This window comes from Cetorhinus maximus, chromosome 10 (assembly GCF_964194155.1).
Source record: "Cetorhinus maximus chromosome 10, sCetMax3.hap1.1, whole genome shotgun sequence".
Lineage (NCBI taxonomy): Eukaryota > Metazoa > Chordata > Chondrichthyes > Lamniformes > Cetorhinidae > Cetorhinus > Cetorhinus maximus.
In genome coordinates this window covers 46,110,156-46,119,062 of record NC_135888.1, presented here as the reverse complement: position 1 = coordinate 46,119,062, position 8,907 = coordinate 46,110,156, and the positions used below count along the sequence as shown (strand labels likewise).

The window sequence follows — 8,907 nt, the reverse complement described above, 5'->3', positions numbered from 1 at the left end:
GATCGGAGGCGCGTCCGCAAGCACCCGCTCCTGAACTTCCCCCCCCCCAACTGGGGGAAAAATCTGCCCATGGTGTACTGAGGTTTCCAGAAGGCATTTGACAAGGTGCCATATCAAAGTTTATTACATAAAATGAGAGCTCATGGTGTAGGGGGTAACATATTAGCATGGATAGAGGAGTGATTAGCTAACAGGAAGCAGAGAGTAGGGATGAACAGGTCTTTTTCTGGTTGGCAAGATGTGACAAGTGGAGTGCCACAGGGATCAGAGCTGGGGCCTCAACTATGTACAATTTATATAAATGACTTGGATGAAGCTACCAAATGTTTAGTTGCTAAATTTGCTGATGACACAAAGATAGGTAGGAAAATAAGTCATGAAGAGGACATAAGGAGTCTGCAAAGGGCCATAGGTTAAGTGAGTGGGCGAAAATTTAGCAGATGGGAGTATAATGGGAAAATGTGAACTTGTCCACTTTGGCAGAAAGAATAGAAAAGCAGAACTCTGAGGTACAGAGGGATCTGGATGTCCTGGTACATGAATCAGGAAAAGTTAGTATGCAGGTACAGCAAGTGATTAAGAAGGCAAATGGAATGTTGTCTTTATTGCAAGGGAAATGGAATATAAAAATAGGGATGTTTTGCCACAGTTGTACAGGATGTTGTGAGACCAGATCTAGAATACTTTGTACAGTTTTTGTCTCCTTATTTCAGAAAGGATATAAATACATTAGAAGCAATTCAGAGAAGGTTCACTTGACTGATACCTGGGATGGGGAGTTACTTTACGAGGAAAGGTTGGACAGGCTGGGCCTGTATCCATTGGAGTTTAGAAGAATGAGAGGTGATCTTATTGAAACATACAAGATCCAGAGGGGACTTGACAGGATGAAAGGATGTTTCCCCTTGTGGAAAAGACTAGAACTAGGGGAAAACATTTTAAAAATAAGAGGTCCCCCATTTAAGACGGAGATGAGAAGAAACTTTTCTCTCAAAGAGTTCTGAATCTTTGGAACTCTTTTCCCCAGAGAGCGGTGGAGGCTGGGTCAATGAATAATTTTTAAGGCAGAGGTAGATAGATTCTTGACTATCAAGGGAGTCAAAGGTTTTTGGGTAGGCTGAATGTCAGATTGAGACCAAATTAGATCAGCCATGATCTTATTGAATTGCGGTGCAGGATAGAGCCAGTTCCTAATTTGTATGTTCATATGTCCATATATATGTTCCCATTTCTGTTAGAGCAAAAATAATCCCTTTTGCCAGCCCTCCAAAAAGCAGTCAAACTTCTTGTGAGCCTCTCATTCTCCTTCAGCAAGAAACCCAGCAGCAGCTGTCTGAGATCTGGTCTGACACAACATTAAACATGAATTTCAAATAAGAAAGCTAAGGTATGAAGGAAACATAAACAACTTGCTGAGCAAAAAAAAAAATCAATGTCAGAGCAATAAATTGATAATTTAAAAAAATGAATAATTAATAAAAATGACCATTAAAAATTGTCACGCAGCAGAGATAACTAATAGCACCTTTTTTGTCTTTTAATTTAAGAAGTAAAGCTAGAGAGAGGCAGACTAGACTACAAGTCCTGGTCATCAGGGAAGAAGGAGGGGACTGGGGATGAGCGAAGGAGTTGATTTAACTAACACTGACCTTGCATTCACCTCTGGTGGTGTACACTGAGAGATGGCCTTGGCGGAATTCATACGAAAGTGGGGCCCAGAAGTGGGTTGCCTTTCAGCCTGAGTTTTCTTCCTATCCTGGCCTGGTGTGCGGATAGATTCTCTCTCTCTCTTTCACACATCCACATTCACACTCACACATACCGACTCACTCACTCACACTCATACACACACTCTCACACTCAGGCCAGGATTTTCTGCTGACGTTGGGCATGTTCGGTGGCGTGAGCTAACAATATGGTGTGATCAATTTCACAACGGCGTGAAACTAGTTCGCGATCATCCGCTCAGCCCGTCGATGGCGGGCTGGGTTTCCTGACATCGGCATCGGGAACCTCGTTGTAATACATCTGCATATCGTTATAAGGCCAGCCCGCCGGAAACATCCCCCCACGCTGGATCATCCATCCATTTCAGTGGGAAAGTGGGATAGAACATGTCTTGACAAGTTTGATGTGCAGAAGTCAGGGCTTTTCCTCAGACATCCGAGGAGCAGAAGATGCTGGAGCCAACAGAAACGGCACACTGGAGGAATGTCCATGACATGCTGGGTGGATTCTCATGGACATGGCTTTGCCGGGAAGCAGCACACAGAAGTATCGTCACCATTGATGCTCACACAGTTGATGGTCGAAGGGGCGGGAGAAGGGCTAGGATTGGCTGGGAGAGGAAGAGGTGTCAGGGGTGAGGTTGGGAGGGGGTAAGGAGAACAGGTGGAGGAGAGGGTAACGGGAGAAAAGACCGCAGCTGGGGAGGTAGGTGTAAGGGGCTTGGAAGGTGAAAGGGAAGGAGTGCGGTGAGGGGAGGGGGTCCGGGGGGGGAAGGGGTGGGGGGAATAAGGGTTGAGGAAGAAGCAAGAGTGGAGGAAGGAGTCAGGAAGGGGGTAGGAGTAAGACTAAAGGAAGGAGTTGGGAGGGGGAGGAACTAAGGGTGGTTGAAGAGGCAAGGGTGAAGGGAGGGACTAGGCGGGGGGGTAGTAGTCCCTGGGGGTGGGAGGACTGAGGGGGGTAATGGTTCCGGGGGGAAGGGGTGCGGAGTTGTGGGCTGTGCAGGTGAACGTGCACAGGAGGGGTTCCGATGGGTCCATGTCTGCCTCCTGGGGAGCGAACTGATGGTGTGCGTGGTATGGAGGAAGGGTGAGAACGACCGAGGGCGAGTGAGGCGGTAGGGTGGGAGGGTGATGGTTCAACCCGTTGATGTGAACAGCTTCTCCTGGATGAAAACAGATGGAGAGAGTGTGAGCAGGACACATGGCACTGAGTGGAGAGTTTGTGTGGTGAGTGGCACCATGGACAGGATGAGGATGCGAGCTCCAGAGGATATGAGCCTGATGGAGATGTGAGGGTGTGTGAGAGCTAATGGTGTTGTCCCTTGAGGTGTGAGATCCCTGTGGATGTGTGATGGGTTTGTGAGTGTGTGAGGTGACAGTGATGAGAAGAGTGAGTTAACCTGGTGGAATAGATGAGATCATTCATCCTCTGGCAGCACTGGGTGGCTGACCTCTTTTGCAGGGCATTGGCACTGACCACCGCCTCCCAAGCCTGGTTGGTCATGCCACTGCCCATCCTGCAGCCAGAGCGGGGGTAGATGGCATTGCGGCGGGCCTCCACGGCATCAAAAAGGCCATACCAGTGACGCATCGCTAAACCTCGGGGCTCCAGTCTTTTTGCCTTTCGTGGACATCTTCCCTGCAGCAGTCGTGGGCTGGAAGCACTGAGATGTGTGCGTGTGGCTGGACTTTAAATTTGGCGCCAGGTGTGAGGAAGTATGGTGATGGCGTGGCGGGTGAATTGGAGCCTGCCCACCATGGAAACAGCGTGCTTATCGTGAATGCATAAAATAATGTGGCGAGTTTGGGATGATATAGTGCGAAAAGCTGCCATTGTGGCCGGCAGGTAAAATATCGTTTTACATGCCCGCTATTGCACTCAATGCAAATCTGGGACGATTTTGCCCACAGTCTCACATTCACATTCACTCACGCTCACACTCAGTTTCACACACACTCATTCACTCACACTCACTCACTTCCCCCCTCCCGCTGCTCGCCACCCCTACCAGGCTCAGAGGTTTGGAGATTAATATCGCTGAGGAGTTCAGGACGGCTGTGAAGGTGGTAAGGTGCACTTTCTCCCTGCCCTGTCTAACACTCCAGCTACCCTTCTTTGAAATAATAGCAGGAGGATCTTTTACATCCAGCTTAGTGGACAGAGTACATTTAAACACTGAGGAAATATTGTTGAGTAGACTCAGTTTAATAACGCATCTGAAAGATGGACTGCTGAAAATATTTGGAAATAACCTGAAATGAATATCTGAGGAACAGGACATTAGCGTGTCTGGGAAGACCTGGGAATATTTTGTTAAGGATCATGCAATGTGAAAACCTGCCACGATTACACGCACTTCAAAGATCAGCAACAGAAGAAAAACATTGTCACTGAACAGTCAATCAGCAGCAACTGGTTAATAGATAACAGTGAGCATGTGGCACATGCAACTGTTTCAAGCCCCTATCACTGAATGTCAATGTGAAATATCTCAGTTGCACTGGACTCTTGGGTGTGGAAACATTCATAGTTCTTAGTAATGCTAAATGATGTTAAGCTGATAAAAAGTGAGAGCAACAATAACTTGCATTTATATACCATCTCTAATGTAGTAAAACATCTCAAGCTACTTTACAGGAGCATTATCAAAGAAAATTAGACACTGAGCAACACAGGGAAACATTAGGACAGGTGACAAAAAGCTTGAACAAGGGTTTTAAGGAGCATCTTAAGGATAGAGAGAGAGTTAAAGAGGCGGAGATGTTTAGGGAGGGAATTTCAGAGCTTAGGTGGCAGAAGGACTGCACTGCACAGATAGATCTCCAGACATGTTCACATTACCCAGAGAGAGAGAGAGAGAGACGTTGTGCTGCTTCAGGCTGAGCTCCCTCACTCTACAGGCTCTGCAGTTCCCAGTCACAGTACATCACTGAGATCTCTTTCTTTTAGGTGAAGGTTCTGGAAGGTTTGCTGCGCAGTTGCTGAAATCTCTGAATGAATATCGGACGAAACATGGAGCGGGGCCGTTAACCCTGAACCCGGGAATCAGCGAGAAGGCTTACCTGGTAAGCTCCAGAACATTGCAGCACAGCGACACACCGTATGGGGAGAATATCTGGTGTCAGCAAGGCCACAGCAGTCTGCAGGCTACAGGTACATCACATCACTGCCTTACACGTCAGAAAGCTTGTTTGTTTATTAAATAACTATTTTGTCCCTGCTTCCCTGGAGCACTGATCCAATAAAGTCATGGATTTCCTTTGCTTGGCCCATATGGTCATTCTTCAAGTGTGAAGCGAGACCAGGTGTATTGGCAGACTATTCAAACACAAAAGGGATCATAGCTATGTGCAGTCCTGTTCTTCCTCAATGATTTCTTTTTCACTAAGGTTGAGATAAACCATTCAGCTGCCTCTCCTGTTTCCTCCCCTCTCCCCCTTGCCCAAAAACCAAATCTTCCTCCACCCCAACATCCCTGAACCTACATCACTCTCTAGGTTCTTTCCCATCATTACTCATGCCCTCTCAGAGCCCATCCCTCCACAATATACTGATATCCCTGGTTTACACCCATCTTTTCAGTAGGCTGGGCCCCCAAAGCCAGCACATGAGTGCTGTGCAGCAGAGCTACTCTGTGACCTCGCCCTGCAGAGAACTGGCACTTGTGGCATCCTTTCCCCTTTTCCCAGGTCCTATGCCCTTGTGCCTGGCAAGTCATCAACTGGTAGCATTGGCTGCTGCTTGATTGATGGTAATGAGCTGGCAGTATGACCATGACGTGTTACATGGGACAACACTACCAGCAGTGCTCAGTACTGGCCCTGCCCTATCAGCCTGTCCTTTTGGGCAATGCAGATGTGGCCGTTTAGTCTGACAGCAAGCATCATTACAGCATTGATCACTTGTCATGCAAAGACGAGGACTTGTTCTTAAAGGCCCTGGCAGCTTAAGTGAGCAAAAGGGGAAGTTGGTAAATGATAAAGTAAAAGCAAAAGAAGTATCTGTGGAGAGACAATTTAGTAATATCAACTTCTGATAAAAGATCACACCTAAAACGTTAACTGATCTGTTCTTTCCGCAAAGTGGTGTGACCTACTTTCTAGCATTTTCTGAGTTTGATTTGGTGAAATGCTTCCTGGAATGGGATGTGGCAGAACCTAACATGAGACATGCGTCACTCAAAGGATTAGCCAGCTTTGATTAGCTGCATTTTTCATCATGTGACATCTGACCTCCAACCGCATCATCCAGTCAAACAAACGGCCATTTTCCTCCATCACCAATATTTATCTGGCTGATGAACAAAAGTGCTAAAAAAAAATGAAAAAGACAGGCAATTCAATGTTAATGCCACAATGATTTTTGTTTGCTGTTGTTTCCAGGTGATGAAAGCAGGAGGGTCCTGGTGGCTTAGCAACTCGAATCCCTCTGTCCCTCCCATGTCAAACCCATTATTTCCTGATGTGCTATTGGGTCTTTCTGCTCAACTTTTGTCTCCGCCCACTCTTTGCTATTATATTTTCTCTCTCTCTCTTCCTCTCTCCTCTCTCTGTAAGAAGACATGGTTCATTCTGGTCATTCTTTCACTCATCATGACCACAGTATCCTCCACAATGTTATAGCCAGTATTTGTTCAGGGACGCTGGTGTAACTTAATAGGATGGTGTTTACTGTCATGCTTTGGTAACGACATCTGTACATTCCAATAAATGTGACCATTTTCTTGAAAAACGTGAATTGTGTGCTTTTAGAGGTGAGGTACAGAATTTCACACACCCTTTACCAGCACACCCAACAACAACATGCATTTATATAGCATCTTGAACATGGTAAACCATACCAAAGTGCTTCTTCACAGGAGCGCAATCAGACAACATGTGACAACAAGCCACACAGGAAGGCATTAGGACAGTTAACCAAGAGATTGGGTTGATAGAATTTCGGGGGGAGAACAGATAAGTAGAGAGGCAGAGCAATTTGGTCAGGGAATCCCAAAGCTTAGGCCTAGGCAGCTGAAGGCATGACCACTAATAGTGGAGCAAAAGTAATTGAGGATTTTTACTCAGATGTAAAGTTTCTCCAATTTTCCCCAACAATTTACCTCAATCAAACCTCAGAAAATTCACCATTGAATATCTCCTGTGGCTTCTCTGACTGAGATTGATCATTGGTGCTGAATTAGGGAGATTTTTTTGGGTTAGCTTCTTGAGCTGGGGGCCTTAATAATCTGAATGAATCTCCAAAATGGGCTTGTCTATTGAGCACAAAAACAGAATTACCTGGAAAAACTCAGCAAGTCTGGCAGCATCGGCGGAGAAGAAATCAGTTAACGTTTCGAGCCTTCATGGCCCTTCGGCAGAACTGCAGCATAGTTTCAACAAGGGAGAAATATAAATTGGTTTAAGGTGGGTGGGGGGGTGGGAAGAGACACATTGAGGGTGTTGTGTGAGCAGATAATCAAAAGATGTCACAGACAAAAGGGTCAAAGAGGTGTTGAAGGTGGTGGTCTTTGTCTGAGAAAAGTGCTAATTAAGAATGGAAAACAGGATATTCAAAGTACAGCTCTAGTGGGGGTGGGGTGGAAAGACTAAAGGTTTTAGTTTTAGATTTAAAAATAATGGAAATAGGTGGGGAAAGAAGAATCTATATAAATTATTGAAAAAAAAGCGGGTGGGGGGTGAAAAGAAACGGGGTGGGGATGGGGGGAGGGGGAGTTTAAGATCTAAAGTTGTTGAATTCAATATTCAGCCCAGAGGGCTGTAAAGTGCCTAGTCGGAAGATGAGGTGCTGTTCCTCCAGTTTGCGTTGGGCTTCACTGGAACAATGCAGCAAGCCAAGGACAGACATGTTGGCAAGAGAACAGGGTGGAGTGTTAAAATGGCAAGCGACAGGGAGGTTTGGGTCTTTCTTGCGGACAGACCGCAGGTGTTCTGCAAAACGGTCGCCCAGTTTGCGTTTGGTGTCTCCAATGTAGAGGAGACCGCATTGGGAGCAACGAATGCAGTAGACTAAGTTAGGGGAAATGCAAGTGAAATGCTTCACTTGAAAGGAGTGTTTGGGCCCTTGGACGGTGAGGAGAGAGGAAGTGAAGGGGAGGTGAAGGGAGAGAGGAAGTGAAGGGGCAGGTGTTGCATCTTCTGCGTGGGCATGGGGAGGTGCCATAAGTGGGGGTTGAGGAGTAGGGGGTGATGGAGGAGTGGACCAGGGTGTCCCGGAGGGAATGATCCCTACGGAATGCCGTCAAGGGGGGTGAAGGGAAGATGTGTTTGGTGGTGGCATCATGCTGGAGTTGGCGGAAATGGCGGAGGATGATCCTTTGAATGCGGAGGCTGGTGGGGTGATAAGTGAGGACAAGGGGGACCCTATCATGTTTCTGGGAAGGAGGAGAAGGCGTGAGGGAGGATGCGCGGGATATGGGCCGGACACGGTTGAGGGCCCTGTCAACGACCGTGGATGGAAAACCTTGGTTAAGGAAGAAGGAGGACATGTCAGAGGAGCTGTTTTTGAAGGTAGCGTCATCAGAACAGATGCGACGGAGGCGAAGGAACTGAGAGAATGGGATGGAGTCTTTACAGGAAGCGGGGTGTGAGGAGCTGTAGTCGAGGTAGCTGTGGGAGTCGGTAGGCTTGTAATGGATATTGGTGGACAGTCTATCATCAGAAATTGAGACAGAGAGGTCAAGGAAGGGAAGAGTAGTGTCAGAGATGGACCATGTGAAGATGATGGAGGGGTGGAGATTGGAAGCAAAATTAATAAATTTTTCCAGGTCCCGACGAGAGCATGAAGCAGCACCGAAGTAATCATCGATGTACCGGAGAAAGAGTTGTGGGAGGGGGCCAGAGTAGGACTGGAACAAGGAATGTTCCACATACCCCACAAAGAGACAGGCATAGCTGGGGCCCATGCGGGTACCCATAGCCACACCTTTTATTTGGAGGAAGTGAAAGGAGTTAAAGGAGAAATTGGTCAGTGTGAGAACAAGTTCAGCCAGACGGAGGAGAGTAGTGGTGGATGGGGATTGTTGGGGCCTCTGTTCAAGGAAGAAGCTAAGGGCCCTCAGACCATCCTGGTGGGGGATGGAGGTGTAGAGGGATTGGACATCCATGGTGAAGAGGAAGCGGTTGGGGCCAGGGAACTGGAAATTGTTGATGTGACGTAAGGTGTCAGAGGAATCACGGA

At 47.2% G+C, this 8,907-nt stretch overlaps 1 protein-coding gene across 1 annotated transcript in view; it reads left to right on the top strand.

Moving 5' to 3' along the window:
* The first annotated feature begins 4,864 nt into the window (after positions 1–4,864).
* Positions 4,865–8,907, top strand: part of glipr2 (GLI pathogenesis-related 2) — a 97,706-nt gene continuing 93,663 nt past the window's right edge. The window contains exon 1 of the mRNA XM_078550419.1: positions 4,865–4,881. The gene's annotated coding sequence lies outside the window, so the exon portion shown is untranslated. The remainder of the gene's footprint in view (positions 4,882–8,907) is intronic.